General features: G+C 42.2%; 1 pseudogene; it reads left to right on the forward strand.

Moving 5' to 3' along the window:
- The first annotated feature begins 1,835 nt into the window (after nt 1–1,835).
- LOC105531688 lies at nt 1,836–3,029 on the forward strand (annotated as a pseudogene).
- The last annotated feature ends 17,905 nt before the right edge of the window (nt 3,030–20,934 follow it).

The raw sequence follows: 20,934 nt of genomic DNA on the forward strand, positions 1-20,934 counted from the left end.
CAGCCCCTCTTCTCCTCTTTCATTTCTCTGGGTAGGCCTAGTCTTTTGAGTTTGAGACAGGGTTGGGGGTAGGGATAAGAGTGTCAGAGGTGTTCTTTCACACATGGTTGTCCACTGGTGCTGGTCCCGGTCTCACTCTTGGCTCGGTCTTGTTTTATCTGATGCTGGTGGTCTCTTCTGACGCACTGGCCTCTGGAAGAAGGTATAGGGGTATCTTTAGGGTGGCCCTCTGCTGAGAACTCCTTTAAAGGGAGGAAGCCCCTTGGGCCCTTCTAGTGCTCCATGCTTTCGTTCAAAACTCTCTTGGGGAAGGGTCTCCTCTCCTTTTATCCCTGTATTCCTACTACGGAGTCATGTCCAATACTAAGTTCCTTTTTTTTTTTTTCCTGCCTCTGAGGATGAAGGAAACTAGGGAAAGTTATATCCATGTCTACTCTGCTATCAAAGGCTATTTCCACAGTCCTTCCCACCTCAGAAACTGCTAGACCAGGTGCAGACACTAGTCTTCACAGTCTCTATGCCCTTTACAACCAGAATATATTGTCAGGTTTCCCTGAGGGCACCTTACACTGACTCCTCTCTAGTGGTGGGCCTATATGACTTGCATTTTCTCTTTTTTTTACTTTTTTTTGAGACGGAGTCTCGCTCTGTCGCCCAGGCTGGAGTGCAGTGGCGGGATCTTGGCTCACTGCAAGTTCTGCCTCCTGGGTTCACGCCATTGTCCTGCCTCAGCCTCCCGAGTAGCTGGGACTACAGGCGCCCACCACCACGCCCGGCTAATTTTTTGTATTTTTAGTAGAGATGGGGTTTCACTGTGTTAGCCAGGATGGTCTCGATCTCTTGACTTTGTAATCCACCTGCCTCGGCCTCCCAAAGTGCTGGGATTACAGGCTTGAGCCACCTCGCCTGGCCGTCTTGCATTTTCAATGACAGCAAGCTTTCAGCTGGGAAGTGAGGCACTCGTGTCCCCTCGTCATAGACACTCCTCATCAAGCCACAGGGTCTCATAAAGCCCCATTTAATTGACTATGGAGAAGAGAGGGAGACCCCTTTTCACTCCTGACACTGCAGGTCTATGAGGCCCCAACAGCTCTTCCATCCTTCTCTACTCGCAGTCCTCTTATATAAACTGGGAAGGAGGGGATGGTCACTGGAGTGGTAGCAGGGGTGGCTCTGCCAGTGCTTAACAGAGGACAGTGTTTGGCCATATATATTGTATTTTCTATCATTTGTCAGTTCAGAGTCTTGGAGTATATTCCGGCTCAAAATAAAAAATGTCAGCTCATTATTTTGTGGATGTACTTTAGGAAATCATCAGTACCATTTATCAGATATTTTTATTTTCTTGTTAGGCACTTGGTAGCATTGCATTTCCTTACCTTCTTGGAGTCAGGTCAGGCCATGCTTTAGCCAGTAATTATTTTATATCGGGAGGGAAGTTTTAAGAGCTTGAGTGTCATTGACTTGATTCCCGTGTTCATATCTAGTGACGATGGAAGAATATATCCAAATGGAGCCTCCATTAGGCCAGGTCTTCATGTGTTTGGGATGAGTCAAGCCTCCCTGTGGTCTTTGTGTTGAATATGTGGTGTGAGTGGGAAATATATTTTGTGTGTGTGAAAAGCCACACAGATTTTTGAGTGATCTGTCACTGCAGCAAAATCTAGCTTAGCCTGACAAATACAATGTTGTTGCATTAAACACGAGCAGAAGCTGATCAGGACTAGAAAATGCAGATCCACCCTGCCCAGTGCCACCTGCCCCATGCCTGTCCCCTCTCGGAGGCCCGGCCCCCTTTGTCCGTGTCCATCACACTGTGTGAAAGTGTTGCCAGCATGTCTAACAAACTGTCCTGTAAAGTTGCTGACATTGACCTGGCTGCCTGGGGACACAAGGCCCTGGATATTGAGGAGAATGAGATGCTGGGTCTGATACAGGTGTGGGAGCTGTATTTGGCCCCCAAGCCACTGAAGGACACCCATATCGCTGGCTGGCCATATGTGACCGTGGAGACAGCCATCCTCACTGAGACCCCTTGTCTCCCTGGATGCTGAGCTACAGTGGTCCAGCTGCAACACCTTCTCCACCCAGGGCCAGGTGGCGGCTGCCATTGCCAAGGCTGTCATTCCAGTGCATGCCTGGAAGGGTGAAACAAGCAAGGGGTACCTGTCATGCATCCAGCAATCACTGTACTTCAAAGCCGTGCCCCTCAACATGATTCTGGATGATGGTAGTGACCTCACCAACCGCATCCACACCAAGTACCCACAGCTCTTGCCGGGCATCCAAGGCATCTCCGAGGAGACCACCACCGGGGTCCACAACCGACACAAGATGATGGCCAAGGGGATCCTGAAGGTGTCTGCCATCAACAACTCCATCACCAAGAGCAAGTTTCACAGCCTCTAAGGCTGCCGGGAGTCCCTCATAGATGGCATCAAGAGGGCTACAGACGTGGTGATTGCCAGTAAGGTAGCCATGGTGGCAGGCTATGGTGATGTGGGCAAGGGCTGTGTCCAGGCCCTGTGGGATTTTGGGGACCCCTTCATCATCACTAAGACTGGCCCCATCAACCACCTGCAGCTGCCATGGAGGGCTATGAGGTGACCGCCATAGACGAGGCCTGTCAGGAGGGTAACATCTTTGTCACTGCCACAGGCTGTGTTGACATCATCCTTGGCCAGCACTTTGAGCAGATGAAGGATGATGCCATCGTGTGTAACCCTGGCCACTTTGACATGGAGATCAATGCCAAGTGGCTCAATGCAAACCCTGTGGAGAAGGTGGCCAGGTGGCCAGGACTGGCTGAAGAGCGGCACGGCACCATCCTGCTGGCTGAGGGTCAGCTGGTCAGCCTGGGCAGTGCCATGGTCCACCCCGCTTCGTGATCCAAGAAGCTGGATGAGGCAGTGGCTGAATCCCACCCAGGCAAGCTGAATGTGAAACTCACCAAGTTGACCAAGAAGCAGGCCCAGTACCTGGGCATGTCCTGTGATGGCCCCTTCAAGCCAGATCACAACTGCTACTGAGAACCATGCCTGCCCTTCACCTTCCAGCTGCTGCCCTTGGCCAGGCCCCGCCTCTCCTCTGTAAGAGCAAATGGCACCAACTTTGGGAGTGGTTTGTCAGTGTCCACCATAGACTCCCTGGTGCTGGGCTGGTCACGCAGTTTTTGGCCTCTGCTGCACCTCTCATATCGTTCTAAGTGTGGCAGGGGGAATCGAAAGACCCCTCCTCAAGCCCTGGTCAGGATGGTGGTACAAGGGACACAGCCACAGGGAACCGTGAGCTCAGTGGTCTTGGAACTGCTCACTAAGTCAGTCTTTCCTAAGCCTGGAAATTGGTAGTGGAGTCACCAAGCCCATGTACCTTACCACCTAGACGTTCACCTGGCCTGTGGATTTATACCCGTGTGCTTGGTTCGGTGGTTCCTCAGCCCATGAGAGAGGGAAGGAGCTATACTCAAAGGCAAGGAGGAACTGTTTGAATTTTCCTGAGAGCCTGGCTTGGTGCTGGGCCTTCTCTTAAACCTCGTAACAATGAGATTGATACTTTTAGTCTCTATTTTACAGGCGTTAGAATAGACCGTTAAGGGACAACTGAGAAAGGACAGAGAAGGGACAGCCAGAGGTTGAGGGGTGCCAGAAAAACACAAAGACAGCATATATCTGCCATCATTTTGTAACAAGAGGGTTCCTATCACAACCGTGGGTCCAAAACAGAGTAATCTCATTTATAATATTTATATAATGTTTATAATCTTAAATAAAGCAGGAAGGTGAGTAAATAAAAATCTTTGTGCCTAAAATAATTCTGAGGCTTTATTTTATAAATAATCCACTGCCAACAATGTATGGTATGAATAAGGGGCTATAGTCGCGTACCAATAAAGCATTGAGAAGATGCTGCAGTGTGTGGGCTGCAGGTAACTTGCAGTGTGAGGGCTGCAGGTAACTCCCTGGGCTTGAAAGAATGAGTAAAGAGGGAACTCTTGTCTTTTCAGACATGTCTCTTGTAAATAACCTGTTTTTAACCTAATCTTAGACTGTGAATTAATAGATGAATTTAACTCATTTATAATCTAAAAAAAAAAAAGAAGATGCAGATCTTCCCTATGTGGGATGCTAACAGGTACCCAGACTGTGCCTGGCATTCTTCTTAGAAGAGCAAGAACTTGTGCAAAGGAAATTGACAGCAATGGAGTCAAAGTCACACAGGTGGTAAGTTATAGTCTTTACAAGACATCTGTTTTGATGCTTTGCATATCCAGGTTTACATTTTCTGCCCTTTCCATATCTTCTTCAAAGTTATTTCTGTGATGAATATAAACTTATAATAATTTAATTATTAGCTACTATTAGTAATTTTTTTTTCAGTTGATCTATGTTGCCTTTAAGGAGCTATATTTATGATTATGGTTTCTTTACTGAATTCTGGTAGCAAGTAATAAACACGTCCATGTTTGTAAACAGAGTAAGTTGGATTTTGAGGGGATGAATATGTGGTGATCTAATTGGCCTCAAGGCAGTCAGAGATATAGCTTGGCAAGCAAGCCAGTGGAGGTAACATCTTCCGCTGTGGAGTCAGAGTAAATACCGCTCTTTGCATAGCACCATATTGAACGTATTTGTACTAAGTACATATCTAAGCGATTATGCATGGAAATACCCTAAATCATAATCTTTCCCCTGTAAAAAGTGATTTAAACAGTGACATGGATATATTTTTCAAAGCACACTTGAGAGAAGGAAATTGTGACCTGCTCAGCTGTATTTCTGCATTCTCAGGTTGGGCTACCAGGGATCTGCTGGGCTCCAGGTCTGGCTGCTTGAACATTCAAGGTCTGAGATGATTGCTTCGTTTTTTCCTGCTTTTTGAGCCAAACGTACGATAGAAATCACCCAGCCCTTCATTTTGCCATGTTCCGGAGGCACAACAAGGAGTAAAACATTCAAGAATTGTACATGGGTGTCACTCTCTAAATATAAAATCATAGACCACATGATTATTATTCCGAATATTGGCAGTTTAAATGGAAGGTTATTAATTATTTTGAATATTGGCACTTTAAATGGAAGGTTGTTTTGAGCAAAAGACTACCTACTGCAAAATAATTTGTGGTCCAACAGACATTGGCCATGTGGAACTAAATCTGGGAGAATCTCTGGTCTCAAACTGCTACTAAAAGTTGCAAAATTGAATGGGCAAGTAAGTATGGTCATTAAAATGTAAGTAGATGAAAATTGGATAATTGCATGCTGCTTTTTATCTTGACATATATTGTATTAAAAGTTACAGTGTAGAAGAACCATTTTCTTGGGAAATAAATAGATGAGAAGATTAAACAAGTGACTCTTTCTAAACCATGTAAGTGGGAGGAGAGCAGTTGAAAGGCATTATTTTACTGTTCCTACAATGCCCAGCTCAGGACTGGACGCATAACAGCCACTCAATAAATATTTGTTGAGTCTATTAATGTTTGAATGCAAACAAAATTCCTATCTTTTCATTAAAATGGAGTGAGTACAATAGAGGAAATTATTTTAAAATGTAGTCCAGTATCCAAAACAAATCATCTCAATTTAGGTCTTAATTAGTATAAGAGTACATTGTTTTTATTGGTTTTCAAAATTTGTTTCATAATCATGACATAGGATTATTTGTGGTATATTCCCTAGGTTGAGTTAATGTAAAAAAAAAAAAAATCTTTCTCCACTGCCTTGATATATTTGGCACCCTTTCTGTGAAGTGCTCAAAATATCATTTTGGGGGTACATTTTAGAGATGCGAAGGGAAATGTCTGAGCTATAAAATCCAAATCGGGATCTCCTTTTTAGCTTCAAGCTAAAGAAAGAAATTCATGGTTGAATATACATGCATCTCACACACTCTAGGGTCTGGTAGCGTTGGAGATTGTTTACGTAGCGTACGTAGTTTTATGTTCAATAAATGCTTTCTGATCGACAGATGGACTAGTGAAATGCTTCAAGGTAGTGTGCCCATTCATTTGGAATTGTCTATTTGATCTGCAGAAGGGAAGGCACACAGAAACCTCCCACCGCTGGGGAGGGTTTAGGACAGGGCAAGGACGTACGCTTACGGTCTGCAAGCAAAGATTCCTGATGGAGAATTCCCTTTATAGTGAAAGCTGGGTAATAACAGCTTTTAAAAACTTCAATTTCCAATGTCAAGAGGCTTTTTTAAGAAGAATCTCTACTGTAACCAAAGAATGCAGCCTAAAATTCTAGAAGACCCAGTGGCCACTTATTGTGGTGTTTGTTCTCCCTGTAGCAACTTTTCTTTCCTTCCCTCCACCTCACAGCTCCCAACGAAACACACAGAGGTCACGAGCCACAATTAGCTTTGGTTAAGCTTCAGTTTAGATTTCCTAATACGTAACCACTAGCCCTCTTTTCCCCTAAAGGACATCCTATTGATTCTCTAGGATTCATGCATTTTAGGGTATTTTGATATTTTTACAGGGGATAAAGTTCAGTTCCCAGGTGAATCTCACTGTTTTCTCCTCTTCTGTTTCCATCAAGAAACCTAAAATTTGTCATTATATAATTCTTTTCCTTCTTTTAGAGACAAGGTCTCATTCTGTTGCTCAGGTTGGAATGCAGTAGCACAATCACAGCTTGCTGCAGTCTCTAACTCCTCGATTTAAGTGATCCTCCACCTCAATCTTGGAGTAGCTGGGACTACAGGCATTCACCACCATGCCCAACTAACTGTATTATTTTTTGCAGAGATAGAATCTCACTATGTTGCCCAGGCTGATCTCGAACTTCTGACCTCAAGAGATTCTCCTGCCTCAGCCTCCCAAAGTGCTGGGATTACAGGTGTGAACCATCACACCTGGCTGCATTGTAGAGCTCTAATTACAAAGAGAAGTGAAGCTAATAGACAAATTGCCTGATACATTCAAAGTCACCGACAGCTGACTGGAGTTAGGATTAGAAGTTTGTTCTTGGCTTTCTAATTTCCTGCTCAGCTTCTTGTCCATAACCAGCATGATAAGAGGGGATCTCTGGTGGTCACAGCTTCCATCACACAGTGGTTTGATTAATAGGCCAACATTCATAAAGTGCAACGGTGGTGCCAGGATAGAGGAAATCCCAACAAATGCTGGTTTCTGTTATTGTTATAATTGACTTATCATACACCAGAGCATATTTTTCTTGCTCTGACCCAAAATACTAAGGCCATTTACCTGATAGTCCTTTTGCTTCCTGTTTAGAAAAGAGCACATTAAATATATTTTCAAACATTTACTTCATCACATCCTTGTTACCCACAGCACTTCACAAAGCAACCTTCTTTCATTCAGACTCTGCTTCCCCTTCCAGTCATCACCCAAGATCATTGTTAGTCACTCATAATGACCCTGGGATCTCAGAGACAGTAGGATTAGCAGAGAAAAAATTTATCCAACTGATGATTTCCTATGTAGCTGCTATGTATCAACCCCTTACTACAGAGATGTTCCCAAAGCTAAACTTCAGAAATTTAGAGGTGAGTATCCGACCTCATTTTGTCATTTTTGGGGAGTGGGACACCTAGGACCGAGGTGACAGGTGACCTCAGCACAGTACTCTCTCCCATAGGTAAATTTGTGTATGCTCTCTTCACTTTACCCTTATTTCCTCAGAGTTTTAATTTAATTTTAATTTTAAATTGACAAGTAAAAACTGTACATATTTATGGTATGTACATATCACATCAAACATACAGTTTGATATGGTATAATATTTTGAAATATGAATGCATTCGAAATGGCTAAATCAGGCTAATTTACATATACATTACATCACACAGTTATATTTTTTTTTCTGGTAAGAACACTTAAAATCTACTCTCTTGCCAATTTTCTAGAATACAATATGTACGTTGTTATTAACTATAGTCAACATATTGTACAATAGATCTCTTGAACTTATTCCTCCTATCTCACTGAAATTTTGTATCCCTTGACCAGCATTTCCCCACTTTCACTGCCCCCATTCCCAGCCTCTGGTAACCATCATTCTACTCTCTGCTTCTATGAGTTCAGTGTTTTTAGATTCCACATAGAAGTGAGAGCATGCAGCTTTTGTCTTTCTGTGCCTGGCTTATTTCACTTAGCGCAATGTCCTCCAGGTTCATTTATGTTGTCACAAATGACAGGATTTCCTTCTCTTTTTAAAGCTGAATAGTATTCCGTTGTGTATACGTAACATTTTCTTTACCTAGTCATTTGTTGATGGACACTTAGGTTGATTCCATATCTTGGCTATTATGAATAGTGCTACAATAAACATGAGAGTGCAGATATCTCTTAGACATACTGATTTCATTTCCTTTGGATATACGTTCAGTAGTGGAAATGCTGGATCATATGGAAGTTCTATTTTTAATTTTTTGAAGAACTTCCATATTGTTTTCCATGATGGCTGTGCTAATTTACATTTCCACCAACAGAGTGCAAGGATTCCCTTTTCTCTTCATCTTCTCTATCACTTCTTATCACTTCCTTATCTTTTTGATAACAGCCATTCTAACAGGTGTGAGGTGATATTTCATTGTGGTTTTGATTTGCACTTCTCTAGTGATTTGGGGCAATTTTTTTCCATATGCTTATTGGCCATTTAAATGTCTTCTTCTGAGAAATGTGTATTCAGATCCTTTGCCTATTTTTCAATTGGGTTTTTTGTTTTCTTACTATTGAGTTGCTTAAGTTCCTTATATATTTTGGATATTAACCCCTTCTCAGATGAGTGACTTACAAATATTTTCTCTCATTCTGTATGCTGCCTCTTCATTCTGTTGACTGTTTTCTTTGCTGTGCAAAAATGTTTTAGGGAACACAGATATGAAACTGGGAGTTGATGGCACAGAGAATTTGCATTAAAGCCAAGAGAGTAGGTAAGTTATCTGACGGAGGATATAGATTAAGAAAGGAATGAGGACCAGGATGGATTCCTTAGGAATTTAGAGTTTGGGTAGAGGAGGAGGGGCCAGAAAATGATACCTAAACCAAAACAAAACCAGCCAGAGAATAGGAAGAAATCCAAGAGAATAGAAAACTGCCCGGATGGAGCAATCCCATGAGTTTTCAAAGATGAGATGAATACCAACTAGAGTCCGTCAGCTTTACAGACATGAAAGTCAACAGTGATTCTATGCATCTGGTATTTTAAGTATTCATCAGACGGAGATAGCTGCAAACTTTTAGCCTGAGACTTTTATTTTCTAGTCTTAGAATTTTAGAGGATTTCAAATTCTAAAATGGTAACTACTTAACATACACTGATATTCTGTTTTCATTTTATCATGCATCCCACTTATAAGCTGAAATATACTTATGCACTTAAATAAGATTTTCCTCTGACTAAATTGCCAATCTCCTGAGAAAAATCTGATAAACTAAATTTTAATTAATCTCTGTTATACCCTTCTCATCTTTCCTCGAATGAATTAATTTTTTCCCATAGCAACTTAATACCTAGTTCACTTAGACACCAACTTTCACTTTAGAGCCTGTGCTTGTTTCTTGCATTTTCTGCATATTGATATTTTTTCCAAAAAGATCATATTTTTAAACATAGGTGTTCTTTTCTAAGATCTAGGTGATTCTAGATTCTAAGATTTTGATTCTCTATTTTTCACCTTTTATTAATCCATTTGGAAAATAGTAAGCATTTTCTTTGTGCTGAGCTCTGGCGTACAAAGATTAACAAGACACCATTCTTGCCATCGCAGCTATCAACCAAGTAAGGGAGACAGACCCATAAGTGGACAAGCGTAAATCAGTACCTAGGAAAGGGACACTGGATCTCTGGGAAGTTCTCAGTCACACTGGAGCAGCGATGCCTGTTGTAATACTGTTGTTTTTTGTAATGCTGTCTTGACCCAGTTTTGAGGCCCTGACTAGAGACTGATCAGTTCCTTCTTGGCATCTGATTAAGTCCGTACCTCGACCACCTTTCTTATTGGGCTCTCATCCTCTGGGGCTCCTGGGCATCCACGTTTATCTCCCTGGGGCCAGGTGCCAGACAACGAGGGACAGATTCAGTGCCTAGGAACCCAATAAAGTATTCAAATTAGTGAACCCACAAGCAGCCTGGAAACCCAGCTAAGCCCACCTCGTTTGCCATATATAAGCTGTCTCTGACAGCCCCAGCTTGCTCTTACCCTGCCCTTTTGCAAGCCCCTGTGTGGCCCTGCTGACAGCCTGCTCTGGTTTGGAGCTGTAGGTAACAAGTTCTGTTTCTCACCTCTGAGTGTCTTTCAACGTTGTGTCCTGACGTTGAAAGAAACTTTAAATCTTATACAACGCCAGGCTGAATCTTACATCTATTTAGGTATTGGATAGGTGAGGAGTTGAAGTCAGAGGAGAAATCAGCCCAGGCAAGGAAGAGAGTCAACTTGTGATGAGTTTGCAGATGCACATATGGGCACCATCCGGACACTGAAAGTCATGGAGAACATTTAAGCAAGAAGGAGTTACAGGCCTGTGGACAACGACATCTCAGAGGCAGGAAGAGAAGTGCAATCCAGGGAGATGACAGCAAAAATACACCCCGAGAAGTGTGAGGCAGCAGTGTGTGGTAGGATCTGATGGATTCCAGGAGTCTCTAAGGTAGGGAGTGACCGGAAGTGTCAAATGGGGGGAAGTTGTCCAGAAAAGTCAGCACGAGAAAGTAGGTATTGAACTGGGCAGTGAGGAGGTGGCTGGTGGTCCTAGGAAGAGCAGTTTCAGTATTCTGGCTGCTGCACATGCTGGTTCGTGATGGTTTGAAGTAGGGGCGAAAGGTGAAGAACTAGAGTTAGTGAGAGCAGAACAGTCTGTTGAGAACTTTCAGTAAAGAGGAGAGGAGAGAAATGGGGACGTAAGAGTGAGACAGTGCATATGGAATTCTCTCTCTCTCTCTCTCACTCTTTTTTTTCACATGGGAAAGGTTTGAGCATGTTTGAAGCGCCGGAGTTGCAGGACAGGGATGGTTGATAGAACCAAGTGCTACAAGAAATGGTCAGGGCAGGCCAGATGTAGTGGCTTATGTCTGTAATTGCAGAGCTTTGGGAAGCTAAGGTGGTAGGATCACTCCAGCCCAGGAGTTCAAGGCAACACAGTGAGACCCTGTCTCTATAAAAAAGTTATTCGGGCATGGTAGCATACACCTGTCGTCCCAGCTATTCCGGAGGCTGAGGCGGTAGGGTTGCTTGGACCCAGGAGTTCAAGGCTACAGTGAGCCGTGTTTGTGCCACTGTACTCCAGCCTAGGCAACAGAGTGAGAACTCATTTAAAAACAAACAAACAAACAAACAAAAAAACAAAACAAAAAAGAGGTGATGAGGGCAAAGGTAGAAGAAGGGGCTGGAACCAGAATTACAGAGATCCTGCTGCTCAGAAAGTACCTGGTAATGTATGCGTGGGTATATAGGGTCAATCCTCATTGTGAATCAGATTTTTGCAAATTCACCTACTGGCTAAAATTGATTTGTAATTCCTGTTAAAAGAAAAACTTCAGGCAAATTAAATTTAACAGAGTTTAATTGAGCAACAGAGTCATGAAATGGGCAGAATAGGTTCAGAGAGGACCCATGCTACTGTGTGGTCGGAGAGGATCTATGAACAGAAATAGGAAAGTCATGTTCAGAAAATGGAAGGGAGATACAAAAACAGCTGGATTGGTTACAGCTTAGCAGCGTTTGCCTCACTTGAACATGATGTGAACAGTTGACTGCCTGTGAGTGGTTGAAGTACGATTGCTGTGATTGGCTGAGACTCAGTCAGTTATTGCAAGATTAGGTGATAGTCTGTTTACACGTCCAGTTAGGCGACAGCTCACTATGCACCGAGAAACCTTTAGGATAACCTTAACATATATAAGGAGGCAGCTTTAAGCTAGACTTAATGTAACACTCTCAAATCAATTCTCTTGGTGCTTTTAAATTCATTTGTAGACATACACAGAATGGCAAAAAATTGGAGTTGCACAATGTGTATGTCCTCAGCTGAGGCTGAACTAGACAATGGTCTTGTTTCAGCTCCCTGAATACGTGTCCTTTTCACAATCTAGGTAGTAACACATTTTTCCAATCTGAGGGCTTTGTGATGGAGATGTTGCTGTGTAAAATGGCCCTCAATTGTAGTGCTGAGGTGCTTTCCAGTGTTCCTGTGTGAGATGGCTGTGATGCGCCCTGTGGAGAAAATATGTGTATTAAATGAGCCTCATTCAGCGTAAGTTATGGTGCTGTTGGCTGTGAGTTTAATGCAAAATGAATCAACAATATAGATTTTTTTAAAGTGTGTAAACCAAAATTTTGTACTGATTGATGAAAATGTGACTGCTACTACCACAAATAATGAAAATCAACTATATACACATGTATGCACACACGTGTATGAGTCTATATAAGATGTATAGATGCCTCATTTACTGACTCAGTTAATCTTCACGCCATTCCTATGTGGTAGGTCATTTCATGATCCCCTCTGTATCAATGTGAGCTTGAAGACTCTGAGAGGGCAATGATTTTCCCAGTGACACAGACCTGTAAGGCAGGGCAGGGATAGGAACTTGGGCAGTGTGACTCTGGAGCTGTGCTGTTAACCACTTCTTCCATGTGCCTGTTGGTGTGTGGATCTAAACTAGGAAAGAGGCTTAAGAAAGGCTTTTATTAGCACTGTTTGTCACTTGGAAAGTACAAGCAGAAAAAGCACATGGGTTGCCTGATCCTAGCTTGGAGATTGGTGGTGTGAGAACAAAGTTGAAGCCTATGAGTGTTGAATGTATTGTCCAGGAGGACTCAGAGTGGAGAGGAAGACCATGTGTCAAGGACCAAAAGTTAGTTATTATTTAACCAAGTAATAAAAAACAAACAAAACACGAAACAAAAGAAATGATATTGAGCCCTTGCCAAGTACCACTGTTCTTGGCCCCAAGATTATAATGATTCATAAAGCATGATTCTATCCTCAAGAAATATAGAGTTCCAAGGCACATACAGGTAATAGCCCGACAGTGACACGTGTGCCCTGCAGCCCCAGGAAGATAGCTACCTGGTCCTGTGAGTCCAAGTGGCTTCCCATAGGAAGTGCCACCTGAATTCAGTTGGAGAAGGACGAATAAGATGCGTGACTTTGAACCTCTTGAAACTTTAGATGCCTCAATTTTGAAATGAGGATCAAAATAGTTTGACATAGGTTGTTATGAGAATTAAATGTAGTACTTCAGTGAAGCCCTTAGTATGGTACCTGAAACATACTAAGGCCTTACTAGAAGATGCTATTACAGCAATATTATTTAGTAGGTGGAGAGCAGAAAGAAGGATGTCTAAGGAAGGTGAAGAACCAAACGAAGGAAGCAACATGGTTCATGACTGTGGGCTGGGCAGCAAACAGAGCTTTTGGTGGGTACAGCGATGGCCCAGAATATGGTGGGGGTAGCAGTGGGGAGGCAGAAAGTGGCAGGGCCAGATTTCATCCACATCAAGGAAGGATGGATTTTTTAATGAGATGTGATTTTCAGGGCAGAGATTTTGAGTAAATTAGAAGCCCAGGTAGTTAACAGTGAATTGTTAGGCCAGGTACGTTGGCTCACAGCTGTAATCTCAGCACTGTGGGAGGTCGAAGCAGGAGGATCACTTGAGCTCAGGAGTTCAAGACCAGCCTGAGCAACATGGCAAAACCCCGTTTCTAAATAAATAAATAATAAATAAATGACAGTGAGTTGTTTCTATAACTGTGCTGGTTTCCTTGATTCACTCCTCCATGAGATACCTAGCTTCCCAGTTTAACCTACTTCCTATCACCATATTTATCTATGTATTCAGATTAGTTTTATTCTGGGTCCTCAGGGAGAATGAGCTGGTTTTATCATCTCTGGACAGTCCATTCATGCATTCACTCACTCACTCACTCACTCATTCAGACTTTATTAACTCTCTTGTGTCAGGACTTTCTTCTGCATGCTGAGGGGTACACAGCGATAAAGATGGAGGCACTCAGAATCTTGGCCAAGAGACAGAAAGGAAAATAAATAATAACAGCTGTGGGAAGTGGCGGTAAGAGATTGATAAGAAGAAGTCCTTGGGGGAACATAGATGAGAGATGGGATAGAGGATAAATGATAAGGAATCCAGTGAAATGGACACGTGTTTGTGGGATCTGGAGGTTCATGCTTGACCACTGGTACTGACCAGACACTTATGTTTTGGCAAATCTCTCCTAAGACAATAACATCGTACATTTGTGGGAACTAAGATGGAGCACACCCAGTGAATACCATACAAGGTTGAGTTTCCTAACCTCCTAGAATCTGAAGAAAGTTTAACCTTTTCCCTGGAAGTACAAATTTTTGATGTAAAATAATCACTGACCTTCTAAACTCCATTCATGGCCAGGTATGGTGGCTCACACCTGTAATCCCAGCACTTTGGGAGAGGGAAGATTGCTTGAACCTAGGAGTTTGAGACCAGCCTGGATAACATAGTGAAACTACGACTCAACAAAACAACTAAAAAATTAGCCAGGCATGGTGGCACATGCTTGTAGTCCCAGCTACTCGGGAGGCGGAGGTGGGAGAACTGCCTAAGCCAGGGAGGTTGAGGCTGCAGTGAGCCATGATCATGCCACTGTACTCCAGCCTGGGTGACAGTGAGACTCTGTCTCAAAAAAAGGTAAAAATTAAAATTAAAATCCATTAATTGCTGACAATTATAAATTTTGCTTTGAGTGATAAAGTTATATAGAATGTTCTACCTCTTCAGCAAAGAAACCATCAAGCCCGCAAGGTCAAGGACCTATGTTCTAGCATCGTAGAAGGGGATTTGGGCCAATACAGCTGCCAATTATCTCCACTCACCTCTGCTCACCATCATGACTAGCTCCCAGAATCAGTAGTGTTCTGATTGAAACTGATCTTTCCAAGTAACGAGAAGGATACGTTGGGTAACCAAATGGCTTTCCAAGAAGACAAAAGCAACCTCTGTTGACAAGTAACACAGACTACCTTGTTTTCAACAGAAGGATTCAAAATACAATTGCAAATGTACTGATTAACACTGTAAGCTGGGTTGGGGGTGAGACAATTTGTCTCAGGAGGGTTGAAACAGGATATGATTTTGAGAAGTATCAACCCCACTTTTTAAATTAACTTATTGACAAAATACTGTCAAGATTCTTTAAGGAAACTACATTTATGGTAAAAGTATTCTATATGTTTTTGAAAATAGCTTTATGCTGCAGATGGTAGGAAAGAATAAATTAACTAAAATATCTTTAATGTTCTTTTCTAGCACTGTGACTAGTAAAATATATTTCAAGCCCCAAATAAAAGAGTTGATGTGAACTTGATCTATCTCAGGTAGCCAATAAGCATTTCAAACTCTCATGTCAGGGATTTTTAATGGTCGTAGAAGGCATTTCTTAAAATATTTTACACTCACTAACCCCATCTGCTTCAATAAAAGCATTGCCCTAAACCTTCAGTTATCTTTCTAGAGGCCTACTGCTGCTACCTAGAGTTCACAGCCAACATTGATTACATTTACTATGTGGTACTGAAAAATCGATTCAATATTAGAAAATTGTGAAAATGATAGAAACTTGATATGATGCCAACCTACTAACTGCTGTGAGTTCAGAAACAAAGGAAATATTAGTAGGTGCAAATATGGTATCACTAGATAAAATTCCACTTTATATTCTCCCCCAATCTGGCAACTCTGGTGAGTAGCATCTTTCAAGTGTGTTCTTCAATCACATTTGAATACATGCATTTGAATCTATGAGTGTGTCTTTACCTAAGAAAGGAAAGTCCTCTTCAGGAAGAAGCCCTGTCTTTGCAAGTAGAAATAATTGACTCAACAGGCACAATGTGATTCACTTTTAAAGTATGTTCTTCCGTATGACACTTGGGTAGTAATAGTAACGATCTTTCTTATTTTATGCTCCACTAGGGCATATGTGGCCAATTGTATCGCCAGTGTAAGTCTGGATTACTTTCTATTACTTTCTATTGATAATTTTTAATAACCGGAGACATTTGGAACTAGAAGGCAGTCAGTGGTGCTTGCAACAAAGCAGGGGCAATTAAGATGGGTGAGGGTTTTAAGCTCTGCATTGGTCTGTGCACATCGGGAGAGGCAGTCAGCCATCAAAAAAATTAAACCATTTGGGTCTTGGGTTAAGGTCTGCGAACTGTTTAATGTCATAATTGCCTGCTGCCTCAATCATCAAACTGAATGAACTTCTAAGTTGAAATGTCATAAACGCTCAGTGTAAAGATTTATATAACCCAGGTATCCGACCTACCGCCACGCCATGCCTGTGGCAGGGAGTATTTGTTATGTCTTACTCAACCTTTTGGGAAAAAAATAAATAAATCCGGAAATGTGCTTGTTCTGGCAATGATCAAAACATTAAGGACCAATTCTGTTACCTGCATGGTGTGTTCAGATTCTGTGATAAACATATCCATTTCCTATAAAAAATAATTCAGATACAAATTCCTTTGGTAGAAAATGGTTAGTGTCATGTTTTCCCACTGTATATTTAGCCAAAATGTGATAGGAATATTTTTAGTTAGAGTAAATTCTTTTTTCTGAAGAAGCACATTATTTTGTGATTATCAGTTACATTTTGATCCTCCCGAAAGAAAAATCCAGATTTCATCATGTGTTTATTGTAAATGTGTGCTAAATAACAAACCAATATTTTGTAGTCAGATATTATTTGGAATTTCTCCTTTTTATATAATATAGGATTATTTTAAAGTCAGTGATTCATATAACTCAAAATAATGCCACATTTTGCTTGTTATACGGAAGTAAAAACAAAATTTCAGAGACACTGTGACAAAAGTTCTCTTAGTTCTGCCAAACCAATATGTACTTAACAAGTCATAAAGATTGTGTTCATTAGACCCTTACAAATCAATAATAAAAATAAAAATAAAGTGAGCAAAAGACCTGAACAAACCCTTGACAAAGGAAGATATATAAGTGGTTAATAAGTATGTCCAAATAATTTCAACATCATTAGTTACTAGGGAGGTGCAAATTAAAACCACAATGAAATACCACACATGCCTTCGTATGGCTAACATTGAAAAAGACTGAGAATACTCAGAGTTGATAAGAATGTGGAGCGTTTGGAACTCTTATGCACTGATGGTGGGAGCATGTATTAAGAGCCGGTTACATTACATGCTGACACAAATGAGGAAGCACAAGAAGATGTCCCTGCCCAGGAGATGGCTAGTGTGCCAAGGAAGCTGGTCAGGAAAACAGATGATTTCCACTCTGTGTAAAGTGTAGCGTATGCAGCAGTTCCTATGGAAATACTTGGGCTGGTTTTGTGCCAGATCGGGCTAAGGACAGAAGGCAGGCAGGGGCCGATGTTAGGTGGCATGTCAGCTGAGCCTGAAAAGACTAGGGGTGAGTCAGAGAAAGAAAGAAAGGAGGGAAAATAGATCACCAAACACAAAATGATCGATATTTTTAAAATACGGTAGATATAGGGAACTTTGGGAAGCCAGAGGGAATAAGAGGGGTGGACAGAAATAGCAGGCAGGAGGCTACAGAGAAAGGCAGGAATTACATATTTGAAGTATGAGGTATGCCGCCATGCTGAAATATTTGGTCTTTGTCCTGAAAGCTATGAAAATACAATAGAGGTTTTAAAGCTGGGAAATGTGATCAGACGTGGCTTTTGGAAAGAACGCTCTTTGAGCAGCATTGAAAATTGATGGGATGTAGGTCTGATGGAAGACAAGGCAGTCAACTGACTATTTAAAAACCACTTATAATTCACTATAACCAATATGGAGTTACCTCTTTCAGTGACCCAGGTCTTGATATCTGGAGGTTGCCACCAAACACGTGTGTGTTTTCTCTTTAGATGTTTGTTTTTCTTCCTGAAAGCTGTGCACTGTATGATAAAAATGCTGAACATCCCTCAGCAATGCTACTGAAGAAAGCAAACTTACGCAGATGATGACAGCATTATTTTGCCACAAGATCATAATATTCAAAATAACATTTCATCAGTGAGAAACTACCTTCCATCAAAGACCATCAGAATCCAAGGAACCAAGCAGCCTGCACACCCCCTGCCTGTTCTCAGCAGTTTCTGTCTGGCATGCCTCAATGGACCCTGGACAAAGAGACCCTCAAATCAGCGAGACTGAAGAAGAAAGGCAATTTGAAGCCTCTCTCCTCCAGTTCAAAAGGCAGTTTCTAAAGTGCTTGCAGCAAATCAGCTCATGGTCAAAGTGCACACCAAGGAGAGACATCAGATACGGGTCACAAAGGCTGTATGAAGCAGATTTGACTATGTCAGTCAGAGTCTGCCTGGAAGACAGCTCATGCCCGGATGGTTTATCATGGGTGTCTAATACAAAAGCAAGTTACAGAGGTATTAGAAGATCTGAAAACAAGGAAAGTGAAGCAACCCAGACATTGACAACTGCAGGAAGCTATTACCACAACAAGGGTTGGAGGGGCAAAGAGAAGGGATATATGTACATGTATACCAGGGTCCAGGAGCTGGGGCCTTTGAGGGCTGATCTGCTTGGTGAGAACAGACTTCCAGAAGAGATAAAGCCCATGCTGGAAAAGCCTGTGGACACAGGGAGGAATTACGAATACCATGGCTTCACCCCTCCTCCACCCACCCTCTAATTTCCTGTAAGTGCTTCCATTGGCTGAATCTAACAGGAAGCAGTGAGTAAAGGCTTCTGGGAAGTGTAGTTTGCATTGTTAGCCCACTGTTCTACAGGGCAGGAATGGGCTTCCTGGGCTGGGGTGGGTACTTGAAGGCAAAGGGATTACCTATGAAGTCAGTTGATCTTGGCATGTGTTTCCTGTAGTAAACAAAGAGCAGTTAACCTGCTAATTTGCCTGTTTTCAATGAGAAGACAACAACATATTGTATAGTTACATTGATACGGGAGTTGGGAAGGGAAGTGCTGGGTAGAGGGAGGCGGGTTCCTGGCTAGGGCTCCACTCCAACAGACCTAAGTGAGGACAGGCACTCCTGCTTTCACCCCAAATGTTGCATTTTCCAAGACCACTCTGGCCTGCCACGCCCCCATCCTGGGCTGAAAACCTGAGACCCTAGCCGACAGACAACACAGGCAGCCAGACATCGAGAGGAGCACATCACCAGAAGAAGACACAAGTGGCTGGAAGGCAAGAGGATGTCAAGGGAGCATGCCAGCAGAAGAGCACACCAACAGATGCCAGCACACCCTCAGGCCATTGACGGGCGGGACAAGGCGGAGTTTGACTGAGGCAGTTAGAGGAGAGCCGGGGCCCACGGGAAAAACCATCTCCCTTCTGGCTTCCTCATCTGTTGAGAGCTACTTCCACTCAATAAAATTCTGTACTCATTCTCCAAGCCCACGTGTGATACAATTCTTCTGGTACACTAAGGCAAGCACCTGGGATACAGAAAGCCCTCTGTCCTTGTGACAAGATAGAGGGTCTAATTGAACTGGTTAACACGAGCTGCCTGTAGACAGCAAACTAAAAGAGCACCCTGTAACACACGCCCACTGAGGCTTCAACTGTAAACATTCACCCCTAGACACTGCAATAGGGTTGGAGCCCCACAGCCTGCCCACCTGTGTGCTCCCCTAGAGGTTTGAGTAGTGGGGCACTAAAGAAGCGAGCCACACCCCCACTGCACGCCCTGCAAGGGAGACAAGGGAACCTTTCCCATTTCAATATCAGAAGGTCTCAGGGATTTCCCAAGGGTGTCTTCTAACATGCTTCAAATTCATAAAGACAGTTCAAGCAAACTATATTTAATCTACTTAACAGCAAACAACCTTCAGTTTTCTTACCCACAGTAGGTACACAATAAAGTTTGCTGAATGAATAATTTTAACATGACCAGGAGACAGGGGTCCTCTTACCTCAGTCACTTACTAAAATCTGAAAGCAAATTTAGAGCTCAATTTCCAAAGTTCCTTTAACTACAAATAGAGATGACTTCATCTAGAGGGAGAGATTAAATCTCTGAGGAGGAGGAGCTTAGTGAGAATGTTATGGAAGTAGGAATCTAGGTACATGTATTAATACAAAGAGGTAACATCAACGTTGAGATATCCTATGATAATTAATACATGATTGTGAAATTCTGAGAAAACAAATAATTCAGTGAAGTGAACAACAGTAAAGAAAAGGGACAAAGAAAATGACTGGGGACCCTCTCACTACCTCCTTAGTCAATGAAATATTTCACTGTCCTGTCTGTTGTACCTCACAAGAACAATGGCTTATTTCACTCAAAGGCCCACAGATCAATGACCTCAGGACACTTGACTGAGCTTCCTCTTCCACATCTACTTCAGCACTGATCCGGGGTCTTCTCTGGTCTCCTTCCTCTCTGATCAGCCCCTGACTCTACCCACTTTTGATAATTTTCTTCCTCTTTGTGTTTACTGATCCTGTATCTGCCCCCCAACTGAAATTGAACCTGTCAATTTATTATCTTTTTGATCTAGCATTCAACGACACTTATGCAATTCTGATTTTAAGTTTGACATTGTGCTGAGTAAATGGAGGAGGGAAAAAAACACAAAACAAACAGACCCAAAGAAACTCAAGGCATGATTCTTAGTTTCATGGGACTGATACATCTTGATATCCTCTTGTACTTTTTCGAATCCTTTTTAATAAGCACTCACTGATAAGCTGATGATAACAACTAACATATTTAAACACTCACTGTTTGCATCAGACACACCATTGTTTTCATTTTTGTCCCCTTTCATCAATGTCATTAGGTATGTTGTATTGTTATCATTTTTTGACAGAAGAGACAATGGAAGCAAAAAGAGGTTATGCTGGCCTTTGCGTAGTGGAGCTGGGATCAGATCTCTAACAGCAAATGCTGGAAAATAGCCTGAAGGACTCAGCTCTTCCTCTCTTTCTTGCTTG

Source organism: Mandrillus leucophaeus, unplaced genomic scaffold (genome assembly GCF_000951045.1).
Source record: "Mandrillus leucophaeus isolate KB7577 unplaced genomic scaffold, Mleu.le_1.0 Scaffold9, whole genome shotgun sequence".
NCBI lineage: Eukaryota > Metazoa > Chordata > Mammalia > Primates > Cercopithecidae > Mandrillus > Mandrillus leucophaeus.